We start from the raw sequence: 20,846 nt of genomic DNA on the forward strand, positions 1-20,846 counted from the left end.
TGGTTCCTTCCTTCATATCCCTTGAACGCTAATTTGCAGTTTCAAAAGAAACCTGGATGAAGTCAGTCACTGGTTGAGCAAACAGATGCCAATGAAAATGGATTTATAATAGCGCTCAATGGGCTTTTTATATGAATGACGAGGCTTGAGAGATTGGGTTAATGGTAATGGGCCACAGCAAATGGACTGCAATAGTTTCAGTGTTGCTACCAGTAATTTCATATTTTAGTGTTTGAGCTACAACCACATCAGGCTCCAAACGCACTGAAATGAGGTACTTTTCTATGCTTTCACTATTAGATGGTATATCAAAATACCGAGAAATTTATTCATTAGTTGAATCTTTCTAACATGTTCCAATCTCAAGCCCTGACAGTACATTTTACAATCCGTTACCCTTTCACTTTACTTCTTCCTTCACCAACCTGTGAAGGAGAAGAGACATTTCTCAGCAAAGACAGTAATTTCCTTCTGGGCCCACTCCATTTGACATGTTCTTCGTGCCTGACCGACACTGGCTCATCAGCAACGCATGCCAAACTAAACCAGCGTGTTAGTGTGAACTGGGCACTCTAATTATTGTCATGAATATTCATGATCACAATATGAGCAGGGATAAAACTTGGTCACACTCTCTCATCCTCCCAAAAGTACCCAATGGCATTAACTTTCCAAAGTGACATCATCAAGCAGTTATATTCTCCCAGCGTCACTCCCCTTCCCTCAAACACTGAATAGCTGATTCTCCCAAAAGTAAATATTTGCTGGGGTCTGGGTGAAGGCTTTCCCCTGCCCTCTTGGTCTGCCATTGTGATATTGTCTGAAAATATAACTCTTGCTTGCCTTTTTTGTATGCTTTTACCATATGCTTACGTTTTAGGGGTCCTCAGGTGTTGTCTTCTGAAGCTCAAGGGCCTCACATGACTTGCTTTGGGAAATTACTCTGCGCACCGAAGATCAACCTTGTCTCCAAACTTTTGCCTCCAAACCAGGTGGGGATGATCAGGCCTGCATCCAGAACTCAACATAGAACTCAAGAGCTTCAATTAGTATTTCGAGATTTGAGGAAAATTGATTTGGGAATGTTGCCCTGCTTCCTGTTTGCTTTGTTAATTGTTCCCTTGTCTTGTTTGAACGAGCCATGTGTTGCAGCAAAGCACTACTTTTTAAAACCCATTTAACTAGCCCTTGGGCATTTTCTACTGCGAGCAATACTGGTACCCCTCGTGTTTTTGTTTCCAACATGCAATATTTGTCTAAGATCATTGACTGACCTTAAATAGACTACTATTCTCATCAGACCTCTTCTGGTGTTTAAGTTTTGACTCTTGTCCCATTCTTCTGTTTGCTTCAGAGCCTTGTACAGTCCTTCAGTAACCAACTGGAAAATCCTGTCACTGTTGTAATAACCAGATGAAAAGGCTCTCTTTTAACCTGCTCAGGTGCTTACTATAAGCATGTTTTGCTTTTTCCCGCTCAGAAATGTCATGCAGTTCCGGCTTAACAGTTGTCTGATCTCTTGATCATTCTCATCAAACCAGTCTTGGTGTTTCCCAGTTGAGTGGCCAACCAGACAGTTTTTACAGACATTGATGATGGCTGTCCTAAGGACTGACTAGGGCTGCTAGGATCAGTATCATTGAGGGTCACTAGGTTTGTGGAGAGCATCATGGTTTAGAGAGCTCTGGTGGTTTCAGCCCTCGATGTGGCTCTGAGATGTGGACTGTCCACACAGCCACTTCAAGGTGCAAGAGCAGTCCCACTGACACTGCCTGCACAACATCTGCAAATCCACAGGGAAGAAAGACACAGTAACACCAGTGTCCATGACAAGGCTAACATTCGCAGCATCGACTCACTGACCATCCTTGATTGGCTGCGATGGGGCTGGGCTTGTTGTCTGCATTGACCGACATGAGACTCCCCAAGCAAGTGCTCTATTCCCAGCTCCGAAACGGCAGGTGAGCCCCAGGTGGACAGAGGGAGTACTTCAGGGATACCCTCAAAGCGTCGCTGGTGAAGTGCAGCATTCCCACAGACACCTGGGAATTACTGGCTCAAGACTGTCCAAAGTGGAGGAGGAGCATCCAAGAAGGCATCGAGCAGCTTGAGACTTGCCGTCGGGAAAAAGCAGAAGCCGGGCCAAAGGAGTGTGCTGCCATACCAATGTCCCACCAACCCCTCCTGACGCCCACCTTCTGTCCCACATGTATCAGTGCCTACGGTAGCTGTGTCGGTCTGCAGAGCCATCTACAGACTTACTCAGAGAATGGTGGAGTCATCCTAGTCTATGAGGGACTGCTAATAATAAATGTTTGTCATTTTTTGGTCAATAGGCAGCTGCCGCACTTGAATTGCAACTTAGTTAACTGGATCAAAATGAAGGAGTCAGTTCATTTACAAGATTTTCTGGGGCTACAAGAAAATAAAAATACAACATTGAACACACATAGGCAGGCAAAAGTGAGGACTACAGATGCTGGAAATCAGAATCAAGATTAGAGTGGTGCTGGAAAAGCACAGCAGGTCAGGCAGCATCCGAAGAGCAGGAAAATCGACGTTTTGGGCAAAAGCCCTTCATCAGGAATGAAAGCAGAGAGCCTCGAGGGTGGAGAGATAGATGGGGGTGGGGGGGGAAGGGGGGTGAGGCTGGGGAGAGGGTAGCAAAAGAGTACAATAGGTGGATGGGGGTGGGGATGAAGGTTATAGGTCAGAGAGGAGGGTGGAGTGGATCGGTGGGAAGGAAGATGGGCAATTAGGACAGGTCATGAGGATGGTGCTGAGCTGGAAGGTTGGAACTGGGGTGAGGTGGGGGAAGGGGAAATGAGGAAACCGGTGATGTCCACATTGATGCCAAGGGGTTGAAGTGTTCCGAGGCGGAAGATGAGGCGTTCTTACTCCAGGCGTCAGGTGGTGAGGGAGCGGCGGTGGAGGCGGCCCAGGACCTGCATGTTCTCAGCAGAGTGGGAGGGGGAGTTGAAATGTTGAGGCACGGGGTGGTGGGGTTGATTGATGGGGTGTCCCGGAGACGTTCCTTAAAGTGCTGTGCGAGAAGGAGTCCAGTCTCCCCAATGTAGAGGAGACCGCATCAGGAGCAACGGATACAATAAATGACATTGGTGGACATGCAGATGAAACTTTGATGCATTTGGAAGTCTCCTTTGGGGCCTTGGATAGAAGTGAGGGGGGAGGTGTGGGCGCAGGTTTGAAATTCCTGCGGTGGCAGGGGAACGTGCCAGGAGGGGAGGGGAGGGTGGGTTGTTGTGGACCTGACCAGGTAGTCACGGAGGGAACGGTCATTGTGGAAAAAAGGGGTGGGGAGGGAAATATATCCCTGGTGGTGGGGTCTGTTTGGAGGTGGCGGAAATGTCAGCGGATGATATGGTTTATGCAAAGGTTGGTAGGGTGGAAGGTGAGGACTCGAAGGGTTCTATCCTTGTTACGGTTGGAGGGATGAGGTTTGAGGGCGGAGGTGCGGGATGTGGATGAGATGCATAGGAGGGCATCTTCAACCACATGGGAAGGGAAATTGCAGTTTTTTTTGTAAATATATTTATTAGTAATTTTTTTAAACTTTACAAACAAAATTATTGGAAAATATTATAAATTAGTATAATAAAAAAACACAAATTACAATACATCACTGTCCACTAACTACTAACCTACCCTATAATACAAAACAAACGCTAACACTGTGCAAAGCAATACCAATAAATAAGTAACTAATCGATCAAAAGAAAGAAAAGCGAAAAAAAGAAACAAAAAAAAAAGAAATAAAACACAGGATGCAGAACAACTATGCTCAGCACAAAGCTCCCAAACAGGAACGGGAGCATTGTATATATACCCTTATTCACTCGAGACCCCCTCCAGGGCCCAGAGCTTGACAAACCTAACCATCCTGGTTAAACAAATGCCCTAGTTAAGGTAACTGACAAATCTATATCCAAGTAACTCAAGTAGGGCTGCCATGTCTTATAAAAATCGTCTGTTGTGTGGTGCACCATGTTTATAAAAAAGTCCAAGGGAGTGTGCTCCATAATTAGTTTCTGCCATCCCAGCAAGCCTGACGGGTTCTCAGACACCCAGTTCATCTGTGCACAGGATGCAAGAATATTAAATAGTTTCTTCCCATGCCCATCTAAAGATGGTAAATTTGGTAGACCTAAGAGGAGAGATATCGGGTCTACTTTGACTTCAGTCCTCAATACCCTCCCTATCTCTCCCGCAATGACGCTCTAATAAACCCTGAGCCTGTGGCATGTCCAGAAACAATGGGTAAGAGTACCTACACTTATTTATCATTTGGGGCACGCTGAAGATGCCCCTTTTTTAAACTTCACTGTCGCCAGACAGTGTAGTGCCTAATGAACCCTGTGCAGAACTTGTAACTACACAGCACACATCCTATTGAGATCTCTTCACAGCCAGCAGTGAGTTTCCTGCACATCCATCCACCCACCTCAGTCTGTGTCAGTTGCTCCTAATGTGGTCTTCTCTCCATTGGGCAGTTACGACACCAACTCTCAACGCTTCAGAGAATGTCTCTGGGACACGCACCAAATGATCCCACCGCCCTGTGGCCGACCACTTCAATTTCCCCCTTCCACTCCCCCAAAGACATGCAAGTCCAGAGTCTCCTTTAAGAAAGACTTTTGCAGTTTGTTTACTTATAATTTAGTTTAAAAGTGACAATGCACTTACTCTCATTGTTACATGTCATCTGTGCTTTCAAATCAGGGCAAGACCCCCCAGTTTGTGATGGCCAGTCACCAGTTTGTCCTGGAGGGTTAAACCGACATGCCTAACATGTGCCAAATTCCACAGGATTCACTGAGGACTTCACCAGACAGGCAAGCAGTCACTGAATTCAAATGCACAGATTTTCTGGCGCTTTTAAAAACAACATGTTTTGGAATTTAAAATAAGAGGTGTCAAAATATTTTGGGATTCTGATCTATGATCATACAAGAACTCACATGCTGAAATTGTGGCATGTGTTCTTTGATGTGCAGTTAACCACGTAAGTGGTGTCACAATTTGCTCAAGGGTATAACTCCCTTTTCTGAGCATAGAGCATTCTGTGCTTTCAAACCTCAGCCTAAGGGGGAGGGGGATACCAGTCATGCAGGGAAGCAGTATGAGGAGGAGAATAAATTGTGATAATTATTAGTTAATGCTGAGGCACAAACCCATTGTTGCAGACACAGATATGCTTGTGTAAAAATTGCTCCAAGTCGGAAATCTCTGAACCATCATCATAAAATGCTGAGCTTGCTGAGAAATGTGAATTGATGCAGAAATAGTGCAGTCAATGAATGCTCTTCTGAACTCATGTATGCGAGGTTAAGTCCCCGGTAATTTGAAAAATCTGCTTCCTGTCTTCATTCATATTCCAAGTTAAGTGTTTGATTACCTGAACATGAAGTATGCTATAATTTGGTAAAATTTACCTTCCATTTACTGAGTTACTCTCACTTGATGGACTGGCTTAATGGTCTCAAACTGCACATCTATCCTGCTGCTCTTGAAGCCATCAGCAAATTCATAATTGTTGAGAGAAAGTAACAAAGAGGACATTTATCCTGAAGCATGTAGTTGGAAAACTGCCCTCCAAACACTACTTTCAAATCGGACTTAGCAGGAGAATTTAATACGTTGTTCCACAAGTGGACCAAGAGCAATTGGCAAGGGATATTTTCTCTAATTTTGCCCTTAACTTGGTTCGCTGATGTTTTCCTCAGCTGTCAGTGTTCAGCAGGCTTCTCAACTGTACAAGCTTCACAGCCTCACCTGATCCAAAGGGCATTGTGTAACAAGTACGACAAGAGCTCACTCCCTCGCTTTTATCCTCCTTTCTCCATAGACCAAGAGTACTGAGGGCAGGGATATCAGTCCCTCTGCTTCTCAAAATGGAATGGAAATAGAACCTTAGGTACTGTATGGGTTACATATTCATAGCTGTTTGCAGACTAGTGATCGCTTTTTCTCATGTTCAGTTGTTCCTTTTATCAACTTTCATATGCAGCTCTTCATTGTTGTATTGACATTGTTCTGATCTTCGTGCAGCCTTGTACTTTTCAGACTGGAGGCTTTTCTTCATGTGGATTCACTTTCACTGGGGGAAGGTCGCAGTTCAGATAACAAACATTCATTTCCAGGATGAAGTTAGCAGCTTTAGAAGGGAAACTGGGTTCTCAACATGTTTTAATTCCTGAACCAGTGCAGTATCTCATCCTCACTACTCTCACCTCTTCCTATTTCTGTAATCCACTGTGTAATGCCCTGGGATAGCTCTGCTCCTTTAATGTGGAACCTCCCCAGATTTAATTGCTGCATCCTTGGTGACCATTCCTGTCAGTGTCAAGGTCTTTGTTTTAAAATTGCCTACCTAAACTTCTCCACTTTGCTACCTCTTGTTCAGATTCGAAGATATTCGTGACAATCTACTGCTTTGTGTGGTGCTGCAAAGGCATAGCAGGTCAGGCAGCATCAAAGGAGCAGGAGAGTCGACGTTTCTGGTATAACCCTTCATCAGGAATGAAGATGCTGCCTGACCTGCTTTGCTTTTCCAGCGCCACACTTTGAGTCTGCTCGCCAGCATTTGCAGTCCTTGCATCCTCATCTATTGCTTTAATCAAGCTTCTGACCGTCTACTTTAATACCACTTAACATCAAGTTTTGTGTGACACTGCCATCATCCAGTGAGGCAATTCATCACATTAAAAGGTGCTACATTGATATATGCATTTCTGTTGCCCATAGGAGGTCCTTTAACGCAGAGTAATTAAGTAAGAATTGCTCCCCAATGTACAGTGCTCATGCCATTCTTAATTAAGATATTTTCAAATGTTCTCCACTGTTGAAATGGAGAACTGTAAATAATACTTAAAATTGACAATTGCAGTTGGCTGTGCTACTGAAAAATAAAAGTTGTCTCATAAAACTAAATATGCATGCAGAACCATGCAAGTATACCCCGAAGTTAGAAACAACTCTGCAGGATTTCGTTTTGCGGAGAAGTTTGTACTATTCTGCTATTGTAGAGTTCAAGAGAGTTGTGGCTAAATATTGCAGGTGATTTTTATTATTGTGCAACTTTACCTTGCATTTGAGTACAGTAAATATGAGCTATTCACAGGCCAAGGCAGCACCTTCATCACAAAACTGCTTTCGTCAACCTTCTTGTAATCAGGTCATTCTACACAACGTCCCGCTGATGATATAAAATCTTACTTGCATGGTCACATCAACACTTTACACTAAGTCTCGCTCTCCTCCACCAAGCCTCTAACTCTACCAGTCACATCTTGTTATTTACATTTCCTTATCTGACACAAATCACTTTGCTTGCAGTAGCTTTATTTATCAGTAGCTGCTGATGGAAGTGTATGGGATCTCAGAAGGTGCAACCATCCCCAGGCTGGGTAAAACCAATAATTTTTTTTCTGTGGGAGAACATAATGCTAGCAGAGGAAATAGCTCTGGTTATTTGATTTTAGAACATTAAGTACAGTTACTTGCTGATCGAAACAAGATGTAATATATGTACTTCACAACGATAAAATGAGATTGAAAACTATTTCGTGATTTATTTTTTGAGAAAATGGCAGAAGGAACTTTTTCCTTTCAAATGGCTTTGAATAGGAAGGAGAAAGTGTGTATCTGGTGGAATGATGGGACATGTGGCCTGAATGGACCAAATTACCTTTTCTCACTTTCAGACTTAGAGCTGTGAAATCAGTAACAAACACAACAATGATGTTTATAACTGAACCTAATTTGTGGATTGCAGAATGAACTTCCTCAGTGTTCTATTCAACACAAAACGTGAATTTCGTGCTGATTCAGAAAAATTCATGCCAATTAATAGGAATCTGGTATGTGGAAACATGGCTTTGCAGTGAAGGCAACGTTTTCTTGAGCAAGCAAATTAAAAAATTGCAGATGCTGAAAACCTAAAACAAGTCTGGATTGCTGTATGCACTGGAAGTACTCAGCGTGTTAATAACATCTGTAAAGAAAAGCACACAATTCATGTTTCCATATAATGATCTGCTTTATATTTTGAGTCTGCTGGCTGCCACGTATTTGCATACTATTCAACGAGTTTACAGAACACGTTTAATCTGAGTAGACTCCAACTTCACGGGTTGGTGGTTGCAGGCTCAGATTCTGCTCACCTTTTCAAAGTTATTGTTGTGGAATCAAAGGTCTACAGCATGGAAACGGGCTCTTCAGCCCGGTTTGACCTCACTGTTCAGTTTTCATAATGGAACTACTCTCATTTGCCTGCACTTGATCCATACCCCTCCATACCTGTCCCATCCATTAGCCAGTCTCAATGTTTCTTTCATGACAAAATTGCACTCGCTTCCACCGAGTCTGCTTTTGTCACCCCTTGTCATTTTTCTGAGTCTGATACAAGATAATACAACAGGGTGATCTTGGTAGTGAACCATCAGCGTTGAGCAGCAGCTGAAAACCAAAGGTAACACAACATCCAAGTACATGGAAAGCCGGACAATCTTGAAGCAGGGGTTCTTCAGTAAACAGAACAGGAAGTTAAGGTAAATGAACAAAATCAAGAAAGAATCAGAATTCCTACAGAGTGGAAACAGGCCCTTTGACCTAAAGTCCACACCAACCCTTCGAAGCATGACCCATCCAGACCCATTCCTCTACCCTATTACTCCACATTTATCCCTGGCTAATGCACCTAATCCACACATTCTGAACATTATGGGCTGTTTAGCAATACCAGTTCACCTAACCCGCACATCTTTGGATTGTGGGAGGAAACTGGAGCAGCCGGAGGAAGCCTATGCAGACACGGCGGGGGGAGGGGAGGGATCTGCAAATTCCACACGGGAACCCGGGTCGCTGGAGCTGTGAAGCAGCAGCGCTAACCACTGAGCCACCGTACTGCCCTTTAGATGAGCCACCGTGCCTCATCTAAGTACTTAGATGAAATTAAGCCTTCCTTTCACAAGTGGCTGAGGAAAGTTTTTTGTACCTGTCTCATGAGAGTTCTTTCGGACGAGGACACCACAGGAACATCTGAGACGCACAAAGTACAACTGAGTCACAGATCATCAAGGCACAGTGGGAAATCTGCAAAAGAGAGGTTTAGAGTACAGAGATCACCATCAGGCAGAGAAGACTCAAAAAGGGATTGCTGATCCAAGATGGAAATTAATCAAACGAAAGCTGATGTAGGTCGAGAACAAAAAAAAGTGTAGAACAAAAGGGAGTAGTTAATGAATTGCAGGACATGAGAAAGCCCAGGGGAACAGAGGGATCTTGGGATGCTTGTCGACAGATGTGTTAAGATGGCAGGACAGATTAATAGGGTAGTTCAGGCGACTAACAGGATGCTTGCCTTTATCAGTAAAGGCATAGATTTTAACCTTGAGGCTAATTTTGGAGCTGTACAGGACTTTGCTTAGGCCCCCCAGCTGGGTTGCTGGTCACTAGTCGATAGGAAAGATGTAGGGGGTGGGCGCAGAAGAGATTCACCAGGGTGTTCCTTGGGATGGAGCATTGCAGCAATGAAGAGATGCTGGATAAACTCATTGTTTCCTTTGGAGAAAAGAAGGTTGGCGGGGGGGGGGGGGCGGGAGCTGATAAGTATGTTAGATTGAGGGGCAGTAACAGGTTGGATACAAAACAGCTGTTTCCCTTAGTCGAGGCGTCAACAAGTAGGCATAAATTTCAAACTGAGGGGCCAAAGATTCAGACGGACTTGAGAAAAACATTTCCACCTGGTGGATGTTGAACATCTGGAATGCAGCATCTGGAAGTGTATTTTATGCCGGAAATTTCAACCTTTCAAGTAGAATGAGCATTTTAACTATCATAACCTTGAAGTCTGTAGGCCAAGAGCAAGAAAGTAGACCAAGTATATTTTTGACAGGCTGTAGAGGGATAGGTGGCACTGAGGAAGCTGGGTGACGGAGGTGGGGTGGAGACGGGGTGCTGCAGAAGGATTCGGACAGGTTAGGAGTGTGGGGAAAGAAGTGGAAGATGAAGTACAACGTGGGAAAGCGCGAGGTCATGCACTTTGGTTGGAAGAATAGAGGCATGGATTATTTTCTAAATGGGGAGAAAATTCAGAAGTCTGAAGTGCGAAGAGACTTGGGAGTTCTAGTCCAGGATTCTCTCACGGTAAACTTGCAGGCTGAGTCAGTCATTAGGAAGGCAAATGTAATGGCGTTTATCTCGAGTGTACTTTGAATATAAAAGCAGGGATTTACTTCTGTGGCTCTGGTCAGGTCACAATTGAATAAGTGTGTGCAGTTTTGGGCCTCATATTTCAGGAAGGATATACTAACCCTGGAGGGTGTTTAGAGGAGATTCAGGAGAATGGTCCCAGGAATGAAAAGCTTAACATGTAAGGAATGTTTGAGAACTCTGGGTTTATACTCAGTGGAGTTGAGAAGGATGAGGAGGATCTAATTGAAACATACAGAATACTGAACAGTGTGGATGTTGGGAAGAAGATGTTTCCATTGGTAGGAGAGACTCGGACCCAAGAGTATAGCTTCAGCCAAGAGAGTGGTGAATCTGTGGAATTCATTGCTATAGAAGGCTGGGAAGGCCAGGTCATTGAGTATATTTAAGACGAAGATACATGGGTTCTTGAGTATCAAGGGTTATGGGGAGAATGAGGTTCAGAAACTTAATCAGCCATGATTGAATGGCAGAGCAGACTTGATGGGCTAACTGGCCTAATTTCTGCTTCCATGTCTCATGGTCTTATGGGCTGAAGGGCTTCTTTAGAACTGACTGGTTACAGTTCTATGAAAAGACAATAAAAAGCACAGAAGACTGGGGAAAGCCAATGAAGAAGTGCAGGAGAGACAAAGAATACTGAGACAGGTCAAAGGACACAGGACACATCTGCACAAAAATCAGCAATTCAGAATGATTCCAAGAAACTATACAGAATTGCATAGGAACTGACTGGTGCACATTTCTGAACAAGTGTAATAACCCAGGACAAAGACCACACCATGCTGCTACTGGGTGACCAGAGGTAGGTGGAATAGTTTTAAGAGATCCTCAAATCAACCCAGCTGCTGCTCCACATTCGGGGGTTAGTGTTAACACTGCACTTTAGAAGGCCCAAAATTAACAGCCTTAAGAACAAAGTGCCCTGGGATCAATGACGTACAATTGTGAGACATGGTGAAAATACCATCAAAGCACAGCTCACACACGCACTTACCAAGATCTGGATTGTGGAAGCCCATCCTGAGCAAGTCAAAGCAATTAGTAATCAAGTTGCCAGGGAAAGGAAAGCCTGTGCTGTTTCTCTCCAGCAAGGACTTCAGCACAGTACTTTTCAATGGACTGAAAGAACAAATAGAAAATATCCTCTCTGAAGAATGGAAAGGTTTCCAGGGTAGTATATCTTCAGATTCAAAAACAGCAGAGCAGAGTCTACGATATCAGAAGTCATTTATTAGGCACTTTATTGATTTCAAGGAGACTTATGATCTTATCAATTAGCATCATGTTCCCTAGAGAGCAGTGCTGGCAGGTTAAGTTAAATATATTCTCAATTAATGAATGAGTCAAAGCTTATAGGGAGGATAGACAGGAAATTAACACGTGGTTACTGTTGGAACAGCTATGATCAAATGGCAGAGCCATCTCAAATGGATTGAGTGGCAGATTTTCACTCTTGGTTCATCTGTTTCAAAATACAAGGAAATTAGGGAAACTTTATGACAGAACAAAATAAAACTTCCCTGAAAGCATTGACTTATTTGATATTAATGTGATAGCTGATGAGCAAACTAGTCCTAGGAAGAATTTCCCTGTTTCTCACGGCGTTTGTTTTGCAAAGAAAAGGCTCGATTTCTTTTCCATGATGCTGTATCTGATTAGAAGGCTTAATGGTACCTACATTTTGTTTAATGCAGCAGTTCACGCCTCATTAGCATAATCTTATTTGCATCTGCTGACACTGAAATGAGTGATAACTCCGATCTATCGGTAGTATACATCCGATAAACAAGATGAGCTATTGATGATTCTTTTGTCATTACCATGTGAATTACTTGTGTTCCTCATGGAGTATTGCTGCATACACAGATCAGCTATCACTGTCGTTTATTAGCTCAGACTCATATTAATCATTGCTGCTATACTGTAGACAGCCTGATATGTTAAACTTGCCCAGTGCTATTTGTCACTGGCTATTTTAAAGTCTGATTTTCTGAATCTTACTCGACGTGTGACTTGATTTGTGTATCCAATTTTAGTTCTCAAGGTTTCCCTATGTTTGTGTGTAATCTATCTCTTGCTCTAAATGATTATACATCTTTCCTCCTGGGGATTCCTGCAAGTCCATTTCCTTTAAACCTTTCAAGACATCAGTGCCTTGTTTTTTCTCAGAATCTATTGAAGCACAAATCAGTTAAAGATCAATTAAGTGGTTCTTGTGTGCGCTGCAGATATACTGAAGTCGTGTTCAGGAAAGCTCTCCAGAGAGTAGGATTTGCTATTGCTTTTGTCAACACTGGGGAGCTGCACAGAATGAGAATCTGAATGTGAATATGTAACTCGATGAAGTGCGGGTTGAATATGTACCAGCATACCATGTGAACACAGTTCAAGGTCTTCACTCAGCTGTGAATTTGTGTCTGGATGTGTTGATTTTTCTTGGTCTTCGTTGTGTTAAATGATTCATCAGCTTATTTACAGTGAGTGAAAACGCTGATTGAATCAAATATTTTACTCACATACTCCACGAGGACTCGAGTTTGCACCTGCTGTTTACATTATCTAGGTCACAGGAATACACTATAGCCAGTCATGAAGACAGTTTCGGAGCAATCAAGTGTCAGCCATGGTTGAATTTAGCATGTTTACCTCTGAATTGTATGGTACTAGGTTCAAGACCCACTTGAGGACTTGAGTACAAAAACCAGACTCCCACTACAGTGCAACACCAAGGAAAAATTACACTGCTGAAGGCACCTTTCACATCAGGTGTTCAACTGAGGCCTTACTAGTCTGAACTTAAATGGTTGTCAAAGGTCCCATGGCACAGCACAATGTTGACAAAGAACCATTAGTGTTCTGGCCAATACTTAGTTTTTTCATCAACATTACAAAAATAGAGATTGTCAAAAATACATTATCACAGTACTGCTTGTGGGATTCTGCTGTGTGCACATTGGCTGCTGTATTTTTGATGTTACAACAGTGACAACAATTAAAAATTACTTCATGCCTGTAAAGTGTTGAGAGCTCCAAAGGTGGTGCGAAGTGCTATATGAAAACAAGTCATTCCTTTTCTCAGAGGCTCCCTCTTCCAAACACCCAGGAATCAAAAACGATGGACATGGTACTGCATGAGGAAGAAATTGTGTGATTAAAACACATTGACTTATTGCCACAAGTTATATGTTGCCAATTAGATGCTCTAAGGGAGTGCCAAATTCATAATAAATGGAATGTAGACCTATTTCTAACTATATGAGAGGGAAAATTCTCAGTGGGGTTGGCAAATACACCATTTTACATTATGAATGTTTGGGACTGAAGATGCAATCTTGGTTAGTTAGCAGAGGATGCCAGGGAAACAAATGAATTTTAAGCTTCTCATTTTTTAGTGAATTCCTAGCATCATAGAGATATACAGCATGGAAACAGCCCCTTCAGTCCAACTCTTCCAACTCAACTGGATATCCTAATTTAATCACGTCCCGTTTGCCAGCATTTGACCTATAGTCCTCTAAATCCTTCTTATTCATAGATCCAAACAAATGCCTTTTAAATGTTGTAATTGTACCAACCTCCTCCACTTCCTCTGGCAGCTCATTCCATACATGCACCATCCTCTGCTTAAAAAAGGTATTTGAGGTCCTTTTAAATCTTCCCCCTCTCACCGTAAACTTATGTCCTCTAGTTTTGGACTTGCCTACCCCAGGCAAGACCATGCCTAGTTACTCTATCCATGCCCCTTATAATTTTGTAAACTTCTGTAATGTAACCCCTCGTCCTCTGACACTCCAGGGGAAAATAGCCCCAGCCTATTCAAATTCAGGTAAAGTGAGAGGTGCTGCATTTTGGAAAGGCAAAATCATAGCAGGAATTGCACACTTAATGGTAAGATCATAGTTTGTGTTGGTGAACAAAGAGACGTTGGAGTGCAGGTTCATAGTTCCTTGAAAGTGGAGTCGGAGGTCAATAGGATAGTGAAGGTGGTGTTTGGTTTGCTTTCCTTTATTGGTCAGGGTATTGAGTACAGGAGTTAGGAGGTCATGTTGCGGCTGCACAGAACATTGGTGAGGCCAGTTTTGGAATATTGCATGCAATCCTGGTCTCCTCCTATCGGAAGGATGTTGTGAAACATGAAAAATTCAGAAATGATTTACATGGATGTTGCCAGGGTTGGAGGGTTTTTGAACTATAGGAAGAGGCTGAATAGGCTGAGTCTCTCAGGGGCAACTTTTTAATGCAGATGATGGTGCATGTATGGAATGAGCTGCCAGAGGAAGTGGTGGAGGCAGGTACAATTACAACATTTAAAAAGGCCTCTGGATGGGTATCTGAATAGGAAGGGTTGAGAGAGATAGTGGCCAAGTACTGGCAAATGGGACGAGACTAGGTTGGGATATCTGGCCAGGATGGATGAGTTGGACTGAAGTTTCCAAGGTCTACATCTCTATGACTCTGACTCTCCCTATAGCTCAAACCCTCTAAAACAGGCAACATCCTTGTCAATCTCTTCTCAACTCTTTCAAGTTCATAACATCCTTCCTAGAGCAGACAGAGACAGTAATCTCATTTGTCCAAGAGAAACCAAAAAGTAACAAACAGAAAATCAACAGTATTGTCTCATGTATAATTGAATTGAAGATTGGCCTCCATTTTGGGAAAAGCTCAAAGAGAGAATGGCTCGATCAGAGCAAGAGAAAATCACAAAGAAATGGCTGCAAATATTAAGCAGGACAGTTCATTCCAACTGCTGGTCCTGAGAAGAATTCCATTCAACTTGTAATATGGAAGAGGCCTTGCAACCAACCTCAAATGAAATGGCTGTGTGCTCAAGTAACCTAATCAGTGCTGATTTTTGAATATTTATCTGGTTCACCTTCAAGACAAGCAACAGTCTCTGCCACAACCACTATGGGAAGGCATTCTGTGGATCAATAATCTACATGACGCAAATTTCTTACAATTACTCATTATTCTTTGCCACTCATTGATTCTTTCCCCGTTCAGCCAATCAAACCCTGAATTTATTTTCAACAATATGCCATTGAATGACCTTTTATCTTCTTTGCTCCAACTGAGCTTGTCTAAAGAGCTCAAGTTTCTTTTAGAAATATTTTTCCATCCCTGGCATTACTCTGATTAACTTGCATTGTAAATTGTCTGAGGCTGAAGAGTCTTTTATACAGGAGAATTCCCCAACCTGCGGACATTTAATGCTGAATCGTGAATTTTTGGGCTAAATGAGAGTTGTATTGAGATTTTTGGAGGGTCTCATGCCATAGGCTTTGAGTTTTACCACTGTATCTTACCCAAGTTGCCTCTTCAACACCTACCCACTGTCAGTCTGGAGCTATTGCTCCTTGACCTGTCCCAGACATGACAGTTATGAGGAAAACCAGCGTTCCACTTGTTGGGTGGCGTACTGAAGGTCCTGTTGGATGAGGTGGTGCAGACGTGGGATGTCCTCTTCCCCCAGGACTGACAGTTGAGACCATGACACCTGACCACGTCAGCCTGGTCCAAGGTTGCCATGCGGGTCAATGCAGTCTCAGCCATTTGGAGGAGTGTACTCGTACCAGCGTGAGTGTTGCCATCCTCTCTCTGAGACTTTATACTTACTCTGCATCTGCTACTGCAGCCACTTCCCAGCAAGGCACATGCTCTACCACTCACATAAGGTATCACACGAACGAAACGGAGCTTTGGGATATTGTAATGACTGATCTCTCTGGAATCACTGTGCTATTGCCCAAAGCTGTAGGCTCAAGTGCAGTTTAGCTATAGAAACATTGCTCAGTCTCCAATGTTGAAGGCATTCCCTGCTCTTCAGACATTTCACTGACCAGAAGTTCTCATTGTTATAACAGAACTATGTAGCAGCTTGTTGAAAAAGTGACAACTTGAGATGAGGATGTTTGCTTGCTGTTGTGCAGGTCCAGATGGATAGAACATCAGAAGCTCCAGCTGAGGCCATATAATTAACAAATATCTCCAAGCGATAAGCAGAATAGTGGCGTATACTCATGTTAGCGAGTTGCTGTTCACAACTGTTCTCTTGAAATTCCTTAAAACATGATTCCAACAAGAACAAGCTATTTATATTGCATTCCTTTTGTTTTTTTTAAAATCCCATTCCATATGCTCACTTCTGGCAGATTTGTTACTTCCTACATGCAGCGTAATTTCCACTCTGAAGCTGCTAAAGAATGTCTGAATAATTCTGGTTGTGTCAACATTGCAGGCTTGTACCTATGTGTAACCCACCATTCCTGACAAACTGAAATACGAATCAATTATTGCTATTTGTGTTGACTTAATTATTTTTTCTCAATTTTTTTCAGGCCCAAAAGGTTGGATGATTTGTTCTCAGCATTATGATGGTGCAGATGTTAAATCCAAACAATAAGATTGTGATGTTAGCTAGTTGAGGCATTCCAAAAACTGGAACATAATATCCAGGTTGTGAAGCATTACAACCAGGTCCTATGTAAAAGATTGTGGTGATGCCATTCATACAGTCATAAAAACGTATAGCACGCAACAGACCCTTCAATCCAACTCGTCCATGCTGACCAGATACCCTCAACTAATCAAGTCCCATTTTCCAGCACTTGGCCCATACGCCTTCAAAATGCTTCCTATACATATACCCACCCAGAGGCCTTTTAAATGTTGTTCTACAAGCCTCCACCACATCCTCTGGCAGCCAAATCTATACAAGCACCATCCTCTGCATGAAGTAGTTGCCCCTTCGGTCTCTTTTAAATTTCTCCCTCCCACCGTAGATCTACACCCTCTATTTCTGGACTCACCTACCCCAAGGAAAAGGCCATGTCTATTTACTCTATCCATGTCCCTCATAATTTTATAAACCTGTGTCACATCACCCCTTAGCCTCCGATGCTCCAGGGAAAGCACCTGCAGCCTGTTCAGCCACTCCCTATAGCTCAAACCCTCCAACCATGGCAACGTCCTTGTAAATCTTTTCTGAACACTTTCAAGTTTCACAACATCTTTCCGATAGGAAGGGTACCAGAATTGCACACAATATTCCAACAGTGGCCTAACCAACGTCCTGTACAGCCACAACATGACCTCCCAACTCCTGTACTCAATTCTCTGACCAATAACGGAACATATACCAAACTCCTTCACTATCCTGTCTACCTACAACTCCACTTTCAAGGAACTATGAACCCACGCCCCAAGGTCTCTTTGTTCAGCAACGCTCCCCAGGACCTTGCAAATCAGAGTAGGAATTATACATTTAAAGGTATTTTCAAAATGCAGCACCTCACATTTATCAAAGATGATCAGGGGAGTTTTCCTCTGTCCTAGCCAATATTTAAGCTTTAACTTTGAAAATACTACAGAATTATATCATCTCATCATTTTTCAGATTTCTGTTGGTTGGCACTTGCTGTACATGGATGGACTGCACTGCCTATACTGAAAGGAGGTAATTGGTTGTGAATTACTTTGGAGTGTCCTCAAGTTAGGTGGGAGTAATTATGACTCTCTGCAAAGGGTTTCTCTGGAGAGTCTCGTTTGGCTAGTTACTTTTTATGGTAATTTTGATGTGCTTTTAACCTGCCATAGTGATCGCTTGTGCATCTCCACTGGCCCCACTTGTAACAGCAGCACACATTTGGCTTGGCAAGTATTGGCTAAACGACTCAAAGAAAATCACAAGATGGTTGTTGATCCGTGTGGATCAGAACGTCTAACTCCACATAAATATGACCTGAGCAAAAAAGGAAATGAAGGATATGTGTGACTCATTACAGTCTGGTTGGGAAGCATCCCTGCAATTGCGTCTGTAATGACAGTCGATGAAACCTGTCCATGCTACATGGGTTCACTCCCTAAACCCAACAGTGTTGGTAAGTAATTCACCTCCACAAAGACTGAGGGGGTGGACAAGAGATCCAAAAGACAAAATCAACCTTCCTGACGTGGATCTGGGACTCAGGATTAGGAGGACCAGGAAACCCAAGTGATGATGACATTTGCTATAAGAGATTTTACAGGTGGCCCACTGACAGAAGAAACAACTTCTTTGGAAACTGTAACCTTCTGCAACAAAAAGATATAAAAGATGCCACCAAGGGGAATGGAAACGTCAGTCAAAAAGGCTGCTGATACACGCTGTAGTGAAGCACCCCCTGCACAGAGGCGGTCATTATTCAGCCAACATGAAAGACAGAACAGCTGCTTTGCACACTCTGCAGCTCCCGCGTTTCAATGGGTTGGTGCCATGAGAGACCACTTAGCCAATAGGCCCCAAGTAAGAGAATATCTGAACCAGATGTTCTCATTGTGGTAAGAGCAGATATTACTATGGCACAGCCTGCCACATTGCAAAAAGCAAAGACAGAGGGGTATTGTCATCCCATTCCCACCCCAGTCAAAGCAAAACACTCAGAGACACAGTGTAGTTTTATCTTTCTTTATTCCACGAGGGAGGGAGAGAGAGAGAGAGAGTCAGAGTCAGTGAGAGAGAGTGAGCAGGGACATGACTCTGTGTTCTCTTGAAGATCAGTTTCTTAATGAACTGTCTAGTCATTTTACCGGGAGCATACTTCCAGATAAGGCAACATATTAATTGGGTGACCGTTACAATCAGCAAGTGTCAAAGTAGAGGTTAAGCCTTCTGCTGTGAGACCAATGTTCTTAACCTTGTTGGCTTCACATAATGGATACTTTTCCCCTTGTTAACTGACCTTACATATTGAATGCTTCCAATATTGTTAAATAGCTCGACATAATGAATGCTTTTTCAGCTTGTTAACCCATTACCCTTGCCTCCAGCACCCCATTGTTAACTGCAAGTTCTTATCTGATCTGAGTCATGCTCAGCTGAATCTTGTTTCACAAAACTCAAAACTGAACTCTTTCCCTACCTGCTCATACCCTATACAAATTATCAGGGGTACCCCAAACACACAGGTGCGTAAGCATGTTCTAAGTGCAAATGTCAAGTCACATCACTGATTGGACTCAGCCAACTCAGAAGCATGAGGCATGCTGAGCTATGCAACGATGAATGCCTCAGTGCCTTGAAAGCCAAATCCATGCCAAAGATTGAAAATGAAACCAATCTTCTTCTAGATTCAGAATGGAGGTTCAGAGATTGCCCAACCATAAAACCAAAACAGCCTAACAAATTTCAGACAATCGCAGACCACTGCAGAATACCTTGGTGGTAGTTTGTCATCAATGCCTAGCAATCCCAAAGACGACAGATGGGAAGCTGTCTCACAAGAAGACACCAGCAACCATGATAAGGTCAACCGAAACCCTGAAAATGTTGATCAGAATCTCCAATTGGCCTGTAATCCACAACATTGTCAGAGAAGCATCAACTAACATAGGCCAGACAATTCCTCAGTGTGCGACAGCCCAAGAACCAAGACACTCGGAGGGGGGATAGTGGGGAGCATCATGGACCTCTTAATGACTGGGGATGAACCAGTTACTTCATGGAGGCAAGTTGCAAAATTCAAGCAGAGTTAGGTGCGGGAGGAACACCGGGTAGGAGGAGGACTGGACCTCCGAGAAGGCTCTGTTTGGACCAATACAGAAAATAGCAGACACCAAGTGGTCCACTCATTTATGAAGCCAGCCACATATTATCTCGAAAGAAGGGCTTGATTTGTCTTGCATGGAGGTTCAGTTCCAAACAACAAAGTGCACCTCAATACATTTGCTCAGTGTAGTACCAGCTATTGACATGAGGGACCATTCGCAAGACTAATATAGGATGTCACAAAGCTGGTCTATTTCATTTCTAAAAGCTGTACCTTTTCTCAAGGATATCATGATTTTTTTCAGAGGGGTCATAAATGGGCCAGGATCTGATTAAACTAGTTTGGTACAGAGATTAAAGGGTATTGAGAGGCCTTTTTGTTTATAGGTAAACAGATGAGACTTCAGGCCGTAGTGGCCATGTTTTCGAAGTGACCTGTATAATGAAAGAGGAGTGGTCAGCTCTCTAGCTGAGCAGTTCAGTCCAGAACTAGTTGGGAGTTCAGCAGTGGACTGTCTAAACAGGCTGTCTCTCTTTGCCCTTCTAACTTCAACCTGTAAGCATCTGTTCCTTTTTTAAAAACACTTTTTTTTAAAAGGGGGTTTGCTTATTGAAACTGTTGTGTATATTCGGAACAGCATAATTAAGTCTAGTTTGGATAGTCTAGTGTTCTGTAGGCGTTCTTCATGTCTCATTGTGTAATTTTGTGAATAAACTTTTGTCTGTTTTAAAACCTGGTAGTCAACCTCGCTAATTTACTCTGGGTAATTGTCACTTACCCAGAGTAAGTGGAAACAAGTTACAAAGGTATGGTCTGGGCTGCCTGCTTAAGAATGTTTTGAGTGGTCTGGCCTAGTCCATAACAAGGATCAAGTAGGAAATACAGCCATCAAGAGAATAGCCTGCATCTATGTTTACAATTAGGGGTCTTCTAAAGTGTCAATGAGCGACATGGAGACTCAGACAAAACTTGCCCAGTGTTTCCCAAAGTGCTGTATTCTTCATGCCTTGACTATAATAGATCGATCTTTGGTGAAACCACACCTGGTGATGTTGAGTCCATAGCTGGAGTAACTGTACA

General features: G+C 42.9%; 1 protein-coding gene across 2 annotated transcripts in view; it reads left to right on the plus strand.

Annotated features, from left to right (window-relative positions):
• Nucleotides 1–20,846, plus strand: part of LOC140459648 (netrin receptor UNC5D-like) — a 453,166-nt gene that overhangs the window by 93,461 nt on the left and 338,859 nt on the right. The gene's annotated exons all lie outside the window — the stretch shown is intronic.

The sequence above is a fragment of the Chiloscyllium punctatum genome, chromosome 35, assembly GCF_047496795.1.
Source record: "Chiloscyllium punctatum isolate Juve2018m chromosome 35, sChiPun1.3, whole genome shotgun sequence".
NCBI classification, from domain to species: domain Eukaryota; kingdom Metazoa; phylum Chordata; class Chondrichthyes; order Orectolobiformes; family Hemiscylliidae; genus Chiloscyllium; species Chiloscyllium punctatum.